Source organism: Bos indicus, chromosome 2 (genome assembly GCF_029378745.1).
Source record: "Bos indicus isolate NIAB-ARS_2022 breed Sahiwal x Tharparkar chromosome 2, NIAB-ARS_B.indTharparkar_mat_pri_1.0, whole genome shotgun sequence".
Lineage (NCBI taxonomy): Eukaryota > Metazoa > Chordata > Mammalia > Artiodactyla > Bovidae > Bos > Bos indicus.
The window spans coordinates 14818723-14832831 of NC_091761.1; positions in this window are offsets into that span (position 1 = coordinate 14818723).

Consider the following 14109-nt stretch of genomic DNA (forward strand, 5'->3'; position numbering starts at 1 on the left):
CTCAGAAAATCCTGCCCATGTATTTAAAAATTCATTACTTAAACAAATGACACTGCCCCACACCCTTTAATCAGCTGTCACCCTCAAGTTAGCAATTCTGTATCCAAAGCCAGACTTCTGATATGAAGAAAGCTGTTTAAAGACTTTGATTCACATATAATAAAAATTGTTGAGAAAAGATGAAAGACCCTTTAAAAATGTCATTCTGGAATTTTCCTTAATAGTATCCTTCCCACCTCAATCTTGCCCAGTGTTGGTTTATAAACACCAAGTTAAAATCCTTGCTTGCATGAAAAAGCTTTTAATCCTCTTGATGATCTTCTGAAAGGCCATGCTGAAACCCTAACCGCTGTGGGCCCAATGCTATGCCCTTGACCATCCAACCCACGCAGAGTAGATCAGTCTTTGAGAGCACAAGCAAACAAAGCAGGGAAAAGGGATACAAGTGCCCCACCTCAATTAGGCAAACTAGATCTTGTAGCTCTTATTTTTTTTCTTGATCATTTGCATAATTGCAGTTCTTTTCTGAGTCACCTTGCCAGTGGAGACTTGGCTGCCAGCCCTGTAAATTGCTTTCATATAAATCTAAAAATCAAGAAGTAAAACACGTTGTTCCAATTAGCCAAAATCCAAGCCAGTTCACTGTTGGACCCAAACAGGACTTTCTAAAGACAGATAAAATCAGTGCTGATCACTTTAGTATTCAACCCCTAAAGATAAGTTTGGTTTACTGTCCTCCTAGCTGAGAGGGAAATAAAGCCTTAATATTCTCATTCAGGGTCACTGGCTGTGTTGTCCTGTTGTGGAGGTTGCAAAATAGACTGAGGTTGGGGCAGGTGGTGAAAGATGAAGGGAACAAAGCTTCCTTACTGTTACCCAGTCAGTCCCTGCCCACCAGTAGGAGGCCTGGAGAGGACAGAGAAGCGAAACTCACCTCCATGAGGGTAAAGGACAGTCGTGCTGGAGAGAGGTGTGTGTACTGTCTGACAAAGCACACTCTGATGTATATGTTAGTGATTGCTCGATTTGTTTACACGGTAACTCATTTATGCTGCTGCTCTTTGTTCTTGAGTGAAGATAGATCATCTAGCAGAGCAAATCTTTGTTTCTTATGAGCTCATCTGCTGCTGCAGTCTGCGGCCACACCTGTAATAATAATTATGGCCCACTGCTTGAGATGCTGTAATCCTTTCTAGTGAAACCAATTGTGAGCTCACAAACAGAAGTTACTTAGCAAAGAGAGAATGCCTGAATTGATGGAATCAGCTTCATTAGTCCTTTTTATCAGTTACTCTGGCTGTTTTTAGCCTTCATTAAGATTCAGATGATTAATATTTTTTAGTAACATGAAGGAATCTTTACATTTTTCAAGGGAACTTTGATGTTAACAAACTATAACTGGGACACTCTGGGCAAGCATAATGAAGCAGTGTTTTCTAAAGAAAATAGCCTGATACTGAGAAAAGAATTGGTAAATTTGCACCTCAGATATTAAATTAATGAAGGAAAGAGAATCCATGTAGAATCACTGGAAGTAAACACCTAAGAGATGGTGTCAGTAAATCATTATGTGTTGACTGTTTTGATCTTTCTTATGAAATGGGTATATGTTTTAACACTAATAGACTCCAGTATGTTGCTAAAATAATTCTGCAACATGAATAATAGTCCACCATTAAGTCAGAGCTGCCAGATGGTTTTTCAAATTCTCTGTAATTAAAATGAAAAACTTTTAACACAGAACTTTTTTGTTTCAATTATACTGATTCTTAAGGACATGCAGGCCTTGTTCTAAAGTAACAGAGTTCCTTTTTTTTTTTTTTTCCCCCTTTCTGAAGAGGCATTGTTTCTCCTTGATATAATGTTCTTTACTAGATACTCAATAAGAAAAAGAATTTGTGGTTATGGGCCTGTTTGCAGTTAAAATCTCTCTCTCTCTCTCTTTTTTTTTTTCATACTCAAAATAAGAGGAGTGGGTTTTTTAATCCAAGTACAGCAGATAAAACTTTTTTTTTTTCCTCTACAAGGTTTCATTTCTAAAATCTGAGCCCAAATATTACAGCCTTCAATTGGTCTATTGTATTTTAGACAGACAAAGGATTTAGTCAACTGCAGTGGCATTTCAGCTTTTTAATCCTGTTGCAAATTACTGGATGTACCATGAGATTTTTCTCTGGTGTATCAAATAAAATTCAACTTGAGAAAATAGAAGAGATGAAATGGAAACAAGTAAGGACATATCTAGGACAATGATAATGAATTCGCTTTATGAGGTCTTTTGACCTCATATTTTGACCAACATCTATGAAAAAATGTTTTTGGATAGAATGAGTGTGTTTTACAAAATATATATTCGTGAGGGAAAAAAGTGCTTTTAGTAAGAAGGAACCCCAGAGTTTTACAACTAGCAATCAACATTGCCTCAAACAGTGGTTCTCAAAGTGCGGTCCCTGGATGGGAAGCACCAGCATCACTTGGGAAAGTGTAAGAAATGCACTTTTTCAGGACACACCAGTGACCTGCCTATTCAGAAACTCTGGGGCTGGAGCCCTGCCGTCTGTATTCTAACATGCCCTTCAAGTGATTCTGTTGCCCACTCAGGGTTGGGAACCACTGCCTTAGACAAATGTAGCAGCTTCCTATTCAACCTACTTACCTCCAGACTTCCTTCCCCAAAATTATTCTCCATGCTGTTGCCAGGATGCCCCTCAAAACTACTCATCAATCCTGCCATCCCCTTCTTTAAAACTCTTTCCCAAAAGAAAAAAAAAAAAAAAACCTTTCCCAGTTCCGCGTTGCTCTTGGACAGATTATTCATGGTATTCAAAGTTCTTTACCCACTGGTTCCGGGTTAGCTCTGCAGCTCCATCTCTCCCCACTTCCCCTGATCACTCCACTCCTCCCACACCTGCCCATGTCCACACAGAGGCACACATCTCCACAACCTGCCCACCCACAAAGTTTCAGTCATTCTGATCTCCTTCAGTTCTGCAGGTACACTACAGGCTCCTTGTCACCCATGGGCTCTGGCCGTGGTTCCTTCCTCCTGAAATGCACCTTGCCCCTGCCTTGTCGCCCACTTTTTCCTGCCTTTCTGTATCTAGATCACTTGTTTTCATCCTTCAAGGGCTTGTGTTGATTCTTATTTATCCCCTCCAGGAAGCTTTGCCTGAACACTCCCACCCATGCCTCAGCTGGGTTCCTTTAACAGGTGTTACCACAGAATGTTCTATATACTTCCATCATTGCACTCACCACCCAGAATTACTAATGTGTCTTTTTTCCCCCTGACTATAAACATCTAGATGGGAAGGGTTTGGATATCCCAACATCTAGCACAGGTCTTGGTTTATAATAAGCATTTAATAAATCTGTCTTGAATGAATGAATGTTTTCTTTGGTACAAAGATGAACAGAATTGGGTCCAGAGAGGTCAAGAGGCCTGACACATCTACTTCGTTGGCATTAACACCCTGATCCCCGTTAATAATGGCTCAGTGTTCTTGTCATTAAATCATACTGTTTTTCATACCCTAAGAAAACTCACCCCAATTATTCTTTTTTAGCTGCTCTACTCTAGAGAGAGAACTGGGATTCAGCAGTCTTTGGGATTCAATTTGTAACAGTTTTACTCACTTGATTATGATCTTGTGGTAAGATATTCTAGGGAAGGTGATACCAGGAATCCTGACTAATCATTTAGTATTCAGTTCAGTTCAGTCTTGTGACCCCATGAATTGCATCACTTAATAGCAACCCACTCCAGTACTCTTGCCTGGAAAATCCCATGGGTGGAGGAGCCTGGTAGGCTGTAGTCCATGGAGTCACTAAGAGTCGGACATGACTGAGCGACTTCACTTTCACTTTTCACTTTCATGCATTGGAAAAGGAAATGGCAACCCACTCCAGTGTTCTTGCCTGGAGAATCCCAGGGATGGGGGAGCCTGGTGGGCTGCAGTCTATGGTGTTGAACAGAGTCGGACACGACTGAAGTGATTTAGCGGCAGCAGCAGTATATTACCTCCAAATTCTCTAGCACACACAGGCCATCTATTGGCTGCAACATACAGGATTCCTCAGATCTTTGCAAGATTCCAGTGCTCTTCGACTTGAAAGATCTTATAAGGTAGCTAAACTGGGAAAGTCACCTCACGTAGTGGGTGAGAATATGGGCTCTGGCTCAGACTGGTGACTCAGCTCTCACCCCCACCCTATGCTAACTACTGTGACATGTACGCTTCAGTTCCCTCATCTACAAAGTACAGGAGAAGCTGCTTCTTAGCATATGGCACCCGTGTGGAGACTAAAGAAAGGTGATTAATTGAATGCATTTAGCACAGTGGAATGTAGAAAGTGTTTGAGAAATATGAGCAAAATTAAAATTGATAAGATGTTGAGAAATGTAGTGACTAGTTTCAGCAGAGACCAGACTTATGGGAAAGTAGAAATGCAAGTTAACATTGACTTTAGGCTAAAGTTTAACTAAAGGAGAGGGCATTGTTTCTTATATGTGTTATTTTGAAAATTTTTGTCTAGCAACGGAGATACTATGATAAAAGTCAGATCCCTAAAGTTCAACATTAACATAATGGCACCATTTTTTTTTCAGCTTTATTGAAGTACAATTGACATATAAAATAGTAAGATATTTAAAGTGTACATTGTGGTGATTTGATATATATGTACGTTGTGAAAAGATTCCCACCACCTAGTTAATTAACACAGCCATCACATATTTAACCTTTATTTGTTGAAGAACAATAAAATTCTACCCTCTTAGGAAATTTCAATTATATACAGTGTTATCAACTGTAGTTGCCATGCTTTACATTTATTTGTCTTACAGCTAAACATCTGAATCTTTTTACCAACCTCTCCTTATTTCCCCCAGCGCCCTCCAGGTACCCTGGAAACCACTTTTCTGTTCCTGTGAGTTAGATTTTTTTTTAATTTAACATATTAGTGATACCATGCCGTCAGTACGTGTAAACTTTCCTTGTCTTTCATTTAGCATAATGTATTTCACTTAGCATAATGCCCTCATAGTGGCACTTTAATGTAAATTGTTTGTTAAAGGCAAAATGTTTCAGCATTTAAAAATTTTCTCCCTTTTTTCATTTGCAAAGATTAAACACACTATTAAGATCATGGAATTAAGACAACCACAGTATTTTTGTTTTTCAGAGTATAAGTGCTGTGCACAGGTTTGAGTGTAAAAGAATATGGTAGACTTGTCCAATTAAGATTCTAACTCTTCCTGCTTTCAAATCACGGTCAGCTCATAATCTTACTCTGCACCCTTTAGAATAATCTAAGCATTAAAGCCTCTCTTGAATTCAGTGGGAACACTATGCCCAGCCAGGCTTCATGGAGTAGAGTAAGAAAAGAGACAGTCCTACAGTGAAGAATGGAATTTTCAGTTGTTCTTAGATGATGGCATTAGGAAGGATTCAAAGAAGGGATTCAGTGAATTAGGCCTGTAAGAATGAGTTGCAACTGGCCCTTTGATAGAGAGGCCCTTGTTAGAGCTGACACTCTGCTTTTATATTCTCCAGTGACTTCTGAAAGATAGTGTATACACTGCTTCAGAAGGATCAGGAAATTCACTGGTTTCATTAAGATGTTAATGTGTCAGTAGACATGCTCACTGCATAATTAAAAAGAATCCAAACCCCTTTCTATTAATGAGCAGATGGCCAATTTAATTACAAAATTGTTAAGCATTTGTTGACGGTGCCTTAATTCTTGATGCAGTACTAGGGCTTAGATGATCAAATACATACTCTTTATCGAGTCTGTATTTTAAGATAGAAAAATCTGGCTTCAGCACTTACTAGCTGGGAAATGTTACTTAACCTCTCTAGCTTTCTAATGTGTTAAATGGAAATCTGTAAAACTGTGCCTCGTCCTTAGGTCTGAGAGTTAAATGAGATCATCTCTGTGAAGAGGGAAGCATAGTACCTGACTGATAGGGCTCAGCAAACATTAGCTATTATAATACAAACACATTGTTTCAAATCTATCATTGGAGGTGAAAAATGTGGAACGAACACACACACAACACACAACACACACACACACCCTGCCTGTCCCAATTAAAATTTCAGTGGAAGCTCAGAACAAGAGGCTGACATGATGCGGGCTATAGTTCCCTTCCTCCTGGAAGTTCCACGACACATTTTGCACACAAATATGCTTGCACTCAGCTGAGATGGGACAATAATATTCGGAAACCTAGTCAGCCCTTGAGAGAAGAATGATTGATCTTTGTGCTTTTTCTGTTCTTTCACTTGAGGGCCTCAAGAACACACCTTGGCCCCCCATCTCCTCACTCTCCTGGTCTGACCTAGTCTACCTTTCTCTTTCCCTCTCACACCTGATCATGCTCAGCACTCTCTCCAGATCTGTGTTTTTGCTCTTCTCCCACCAGCTTTCCAAATCCCCCCTATCCTTCTCATGTTTTCCCTTCCATCTTCCTCCCCTTCCACTGCCAGCACCTCATTCTAAGAAGCAGTCCCTATAAAGTTTTTGAAGAAAGCTCAGCTATATGTATTTTGTCTCATGCACACAGAAAACTGGTTTGACTGATTAATTGGTCATTGGTGCAGTCATTGGCTGATGGAGAGCTAGAGAGGAGAAAAAAGAGAGTTCACTTCAGCTCTCCATGGAATAGGGGCCATAAGATTAGTGACATGTCTGAAATTAATTCAGAAGGATAACAACAGATTGAAATAGACTTGTTCATTCTGTTCAGTAATTTGAGATAAATGAGTCTTCCTTGGTGCCCGAAAAGGATACTCTTCTACAACAAATTTGTACAACAGATTCCCCTGCAGGGTTTTACAGACTGGAAATGAGAATCATTTAAGAAGGTATTGGATATGTTGTGACTGGTAGATCATATTATATTCACCTTTGACCAACCTCTATGCTGATCTGAGGGTCAAATGATAAATTACCTATTCTTCAAAACCCTATTTTCTACTCTGGAAATACGTGGAGCCCTGGATTTTTCATTTCATGCATCTATCCAAAAATGTAAAATATTGTGAGTCCAGAGTTATAGAATGAAAATGTGACTTCAGATAGACTAGTGAAAGGATAGAGGGTAAAGACTGAGATGTGTAATCTGTTATTGTGATTACCCTGTAGAAATCATTTGACCTGTCTCATCATATCAAAATGCTGCAGGCTTCACTTCATCTCTGAAAGTCATGACTGATGCGTTGTTTGGTCACATTTTCTCAACTTCAGAAGAAAATTTCAAAATTTTCTTCATTCTGTTATATGAAAGTGATAAGTAAAAGTGAAGTCACTCATTCGTGTCCGACTCTTCGAGACCCCATAGACTGCAGCCCACCAGGCTCCTCCGTCCATGGGATTTTCCAGGCAAGAGTACTGGAGTGGATTGCCGTTTCCTTAGATGACTGCAAAACAGCAGCGTGCACCAATGTAACCAGTGATGGCATGACCCCTAAGCTGCCAGCAGCCATGGCTGGCAGCACTTTCACAGCTGGCACACCCACAGGGAGATGCCTCCTCATGTGCTGTGTGGTGAAGGTTTCTCTTACCTGTGCATTCAAACACCTCAGGTCAGAGCAGGGTCTCACCATGCCTTTTACTTTTCAATCATCACTTTTGAAGTCAGCCTTGCTAATGTACAGTCCTAAAGAAAACTCTAGAGTCAGTATTCAGGAAGCTAGTTGAGGTCTTGAGTTTTTGCTTTTGTTTTCTTCTTTATACCCAGTTATGCTAGACAATTACGTTCATGGCATAGAGGAAAGAAGAATTAGGAATTTAGCCAATTACTAAAATTAGTTTCTGTTTTAATTGGATGCATGTATTTATTAGACATCAGAAATCTCTATCAATTGCAATTTCCCCCCATTAGAAAGTATCAAATTTGACATATTTTTTAAAATCACAAATGTCTTATTTAGATTCCTGGCTTTTTCTCCCAGAATGAATTAACTATAGTTTTCGAATTTTTTTATGGGAGGGGGTTAATTTGTGAGTATAGAACAAACAGACCATCAGAAACTTTTAAAACTTTACAAACCATGCATAAAATAGACATGGGAAGGAACTTTAAGCTTTACTGGATTTATTCAGCGGCTTCCACGGCTTCCCCAAAGGAACTAAGATACAGTTGTGACTATGTTTATTTGAAAGAAGGAAAATTGTGTTAAATAGATACTTCTTATCTTTTAGGAGTCATAGAGTTAGATGTGATACTTTTTTCCTTAAATGGACTTAATTGATACTGCTATAAAGTCCCTTTGTATAAAGATGCACATAAAATCACAGAATGTAACGAGAGAAAACAAGATTTATAATGTGTGTCCAGAGAAAAAGGATCCTCCCTCCCTCTCAGGAAAAAACAGCTCCTTCAAATGAAACATGAACCATGCCATGGTCAACAGATTAGAACTGAATCTAGGAAGGCAGTGAGTCAAGATAACGGACTCTGGAGGGCAACACCTCATTTTTGTCTCTACATTTTCCTGCCTATAGAGAAGTATAAACCACCCCAGAGATAGGGGAAGGCTTTGAAGAGCTGCAGCAACCTACTTCATAGACTTAGCATCTGAATTCAGAGTCAAATAGCACACTGCTATGCCTGGCTTTGCAAATTTGATCAAACTTTTAAGTAAAAGTAGAGAGATAGGAAAAGACAAGTGGCTTAAAGATAGCTGTAATATTGGTAGATTCTTGATCAGAACCTAAATTCAGAATTAAAATATTTATCTTTCAAATGCCTGGGGCAGTGGGGCCAACAAAAAGACTCCTCAGAAAAAATGATGAGGTTCATTGTTCCCACAGTTATTCAACATCCAGCATATGAAGAGCTCAGAGAGGTGGCGGACTGTGGGAGTCGTTTCAACAGTAATACAAAAAAGCCAAATTTAGTGTTGTGTCTGAGGTCCCATAACCCAGTCTAGGGGTGTGTTATTTCTTTTTCGCAAATGATTGTGGGGTTGATTTCAGTTGGCTTCTAGATCACCTTTCCAGCTCCTGTGTCCTCCTGGGCTTCCTTACAAGGGCACATCTGGGGTTCTCACCTGTGAATACCGCGTATCTTCCTATTTTAAGATTGTGTGGTTGGTGTGAGTGCTACCCTAAAGAAAAGTGGATCAAGTTTTGAAGCAGGAAGAACTAATCCGTATCTGTTTTGTTACGTGTATTCTTTCCTGATTGCCAGGATGACAACTAGTGATTCTGATAAATTACGTATAAAACTAACGCCAAACCTAATGAAACCAAAACCAGTACATTGATACATTCTGATTATAAGTTTGATGTGAGAGAGCTAGGCCTGACGTCTTCTCCTCTATGAGTGTGCTTTAGTGGCAGTCTCTTGAGGGAACTTTGGGAGACTGTATCTGAACCCAAAGAAATGTTTAAAAGGCTGGGAATTCCAGGCTCTCTTTGGCATGTGATAAAGATGTTTCAGAGCAGGTGAGTCTTTTGTCCAATTCCATGTGTAAATATTTAGGTAGCTCCTTACCCATTCATAAATAAACTTATTATCTGACATTTTACAAAAGCCATGTGAAAATCTCTAAACAAAGTTTTGATAAATATGCCAAGAGCTGATTTATCAAAGTTGAGATTAAAAGGTACCTCTGAGGTTCTATAGAATTATGATCCCTAGTCAGTTTCTGAGGATGGCCTTGTCTGGAAGTTTTACACCCATCTTACCCCTGTAGAGCTGTATAAGGAACAAATACATCAGGGCTGTTTCATTCCTATCATTTCAATAGGTATATTTGAAACTCAGTGGCCTGCCAAGACTGAGAACAGTCAGTTCTCAGGTAATTTTATCTGATGTAACACATCATTAAAGAGAATGTATTTCATCAATTATCTTTGCTTTTGTATAAATTCCTTCTCCTTCCCAGCTCCCAAAGAGAAATAACATGTAGTCTTAAGTACTGAACGTAATATCTGAGGTTCTCTTTACATCCAGTGAAGCATGGTCTTTGAGAATTCTCAACCCTGGTACTATACAAACTGTCTGAGCTAAATGGATCTTGCCCCGTGTGATTTTTCACAATGCTTCCTTTGATAAACTAAGACGTCAGCCACCAAAGCAAATGTGGTGGTGACGTCATTGCTGATACAGTTCCACCAAATCACACACTCTAGGGAGGCAAGAAGAGTCAAAGTTGCAACATGCTGATGAAAGAAAGCATTGCAGCAGTGATAAGGAGATCAGAGAAAGCACTCAGATGCCAGCTGCCGAGCAGAAAGAGAAATCTACTAGCACTGTACAAATCCAAGCAAAAAATGTGACTGCGTCTTTTGGGAAGAAAGTGTTGCTTTAATATAAGGCGAAAGTGCTAAGAAGTGAAATTTCAAATTCTACCACGTGACCTGGCAGGCAAAAGAAAGCTATTATATTATAGTCATCCTGCAGTGCTCAAAATTTAAACTCAGGATATTGTCATCTTTATCAGCAATAAGGTATATGGCAGTAAACATATTAAAGTTCCCCTAACTAAGGAACCTTCTGTCCTTCACATCTGTCTGAATGGGTTTCAGAGTCTCAGAAAAGTGAGATTTCCAGAAGCACACATCTCTGAATACAATAAGTTCTCTTTATTTTAACCCTTAGATTCCTGAGCACAGGGGATGGCAGTCTATGATAATTTGACCAGAAGTTGGCAGAAAATACAAAGAGCTTTAAGGAGTGGCAGATTCAGAGGGGCCAGTGAGTTCTGTATGGAAAGAGGGACACTCCCAAGCACATTGAATACTTGAGGCTCCAGGACAGCTCTTCTTAACTTGGAAACGGGCGGTTATCATCACAGTGCTACCAGAGTGTATTAAAAAATCCAAAGACTTTTAAAATTCATAAAATCCAACAAATATTAATTGGATGTCCCCTGTACCATGATGAGGAATACATAGCCTCTGCCCAGAAGTTGCTCATTTATAGCTGAGGAGACATACAAACAGGCAGCATAGCACAGACTGGAGCCATGACTAAACTTAGAACTTGGGGCGACAGAGAATAGGCGTCTTTGTTAGGAATGGCTTCCCCTAGGTGATGGAGCTTAAACCAGGGCTAGAAGGTGAGTCTAAGTTAGGCGAAGGAGGAAGCGGGTAGGAAGGCATTACAAACAGAGGAGAAACAATCTGTATATATGCGTAAAAGCAAAAAGGATATGACAACTTTGGGGAAAATGAAAGTTCAGAATGTGCAGGAATGCAGGGGACACCAGGGCTTCCCTGGGAGGTCAGCAGTAAAGGACCCGCCTGCCAATGCAGGAGACTAGGTTTCTGACCCTGGGTTGGGAACATCTCCCAGAGAAAGAAATGGCAACCCACTCCAGTACTCTTGCCTGGGAAATCCTGTGGACAGAGGAGCTTGGTAGGCTACAGACCGTGGGGTCACAAAAAAGTCGAATGCAATGTAGTGACTAAACAATAGCAATAGGGGACACCAGGAAAGTGGCAAGTGAGATATAGGCAGGGACCAGTTCATGAATTCTTTTTCTATCTTCTTTTGTTTCTGTATAGAATTTGCTTGGCCTTGAAGGAACTAAATGTCTTAAAAATCAGACTTTGGTATATATAGTTTACTTTAACATAAAAATACCCCCAATTATAGAATTGATTGTAAATTTTCATAAAAATCTTACTCAGTTCATTTCAGTCGCTCAGTCATGTCCAACTCTTTGCGACCCCAGGGACTGCAGAACAACAGGCTTCCCTGTCTATCCAACTCACAGAGCTTTCTCAAACTCATGTCCATCAAGTTGGTGATGCCATCCAACCATCTCATCCTCTGTCATCCCCTTCTCCTCCTGCCTTCAATTTTTCCCAGCACCAGGGTCTTTTCCAGTGAGTCAGTTCTTCACATCGGGTGGCCAAAGTATTGGAGTTTTAGCTTCAGCATCAGTCCTTCCAATAAATATTCAGGACTGATTTCCTTTAAGACTGACTGGTTGGATCTCCTTGCAGTCCAAGGGACTCTCAAGAGTCTTCTCCAACACTACAGTTCAAAAGCATCAATTCTTCGGCACTCAGCTTTCTTTATGGTCCAACTCTCACATCCATACATGACAATTGGAAAAACCATAGCCTTGACTAGACGGATCTTTGTTGGCAAAGTAATGTCTCTGCTTTTGAATATGCTGGCTAGTTTGACCATAACTTTCCTTCCAAGGAGTAAGCATCTTTTAATTTCATGGATGCAGTCACCATCTGCAGTGATTTTGGAGCCCCCCAAAATAGAGTCTTTAACTGTTTCCATTATTTCCCCATGTGATATTTGCCATGAAGTGATGGGACTGGATGCCATGATCTTAGTTTTCTGAATGTTGAGATTTAAGCCAACTTTTTCCCTCTCCTCTTTCACTTTCATCCAGAGCGTCTTTAGTTCCTCTTTGCTTTCTGCCATAAGGGTGGTGCCATCTGCATATCTGAGGTTATTGATATTTCTCCCAGGAGTCTTGATTCCAGTTTGTGCTTTATCTGGCCCAGCGTTTCTCATAATGTTACTCTGCATATCATTTAAATAAGCAGGTGACAATATACAGCCTTGACTTACTCCTTTCCCACTTTGGAACCAGTCTGTTGTTCCATGTCCAGTTCTGTTGCTTCTTGACCTGCATACAGGTTTCTCAAGAGGCAGATCAGGTGGTCTGGTATTCCTATTTCTTTCAGAATTTTTCACAATTTGTTGTGATCCACACAGTCTTCACCTATTTCTCAGTAATTTGCCATTAAAGATCAAAAACAATAACAAAAAATGGCAAAGCTTTAATCATGACTGATTCCAGGAGTAGGTATGTGTGAGGTTGTGTTAGAAAGGCCCCTTGTTCAGAAGTATACCGCATGGCATCTCATTGGTGTAGTGCCTGTCAGCAGAGCTCAGTTCCTCACCTTCTTCAGGTCAGTGCTCAAACGCCATCCTGATAGTGAAGGTTCCCGTGAAACCTAGCAATGCCTGCTCTCCCCAGACCTGCCCGCTTCGTACTTCCCTTCTCTGTTTCAGTTTCTCCACAGTGACTTATAAACTTTTATACACTTTGTGTATCTCTTTATCCTCTGTCTCCCATAAACTATACAAAAGCAGAGATTTCCTGTGGTTTGCTGCTGCATCCCCAAGGTATACAGTGCTACCTGTTATATAGTAATTATTCAATATATTTTAATGTAATTGGATGCAGTAGTTTTGAATATGCAGACAAAGCCTTATACATACAAGGACATCTAATCTATGACCAAGTTGGCAACACAGGTTAGCAGGGAAAGGATGAATGATTCAGTGAAGTCATTTTATTACCTTTGAAAGTGAAAATTGCTCAGTCATGTCTGACTCTTTGCGACCCCATGGACTATATAGTCCATGGAATTCTCTAGGCCAGAATACTGGAGTGGGTAGCCTTTCCCTCCTCCAGGGGATCTTCCCAACCCAGGGATTGAACCCAGGTCTCCCACATTGCAGGTGGATTCTTCACTAGCTGAGCCACCAGAGAAGCCCAAGAATACTGGAGTGGGTAGCTTATCCCTTCTCCAGAGAATCTTCCCAACCCAGGGATCGAGCCAGAGTCTCCTGCACTTGCAGGCGGATTCTTTACCAACTGAACTATCAGGGAAGCCCTTATTCCCTTTACCCAGCTTCTCTTTTTCCTAAAGTGGCCTAGCATTGGAATAGCTGAATCTCTACAAATTAGATTTTTTTTTTTAGTCTCTGATCCTATAGATTATTCCCTCAATATCAATAAGACACAAAGCTATAGAACAAAGTGGGGCAATTATCCATACAGATTTTAAAATGTATTTCTTCCATGTGTGTGTGAGTCACTCAGTCATGTCCAACTCTTTGTGACCCCATGGACTATAGCCTGCCAGGCTCCTCTCCATGGGGTTCTCCAGGCAAGAATACTGGAGTGGGTTGCCATTCCCTTCTCCAGGGGATCTTTCTGACCCAAGGATCAAACCCTGGTCTCTCTCATTGAAGACAGATTCTCTTCCTTACATCATACCTAAAAGTTAATTCCAAGTGGATTAAGGACTTGGAAGTGAAAATTTTAGAATTAAAACAAAATAATTGAATTTATTTTAAAATTCCAGATAAGGAAGAATTTCTTAAGC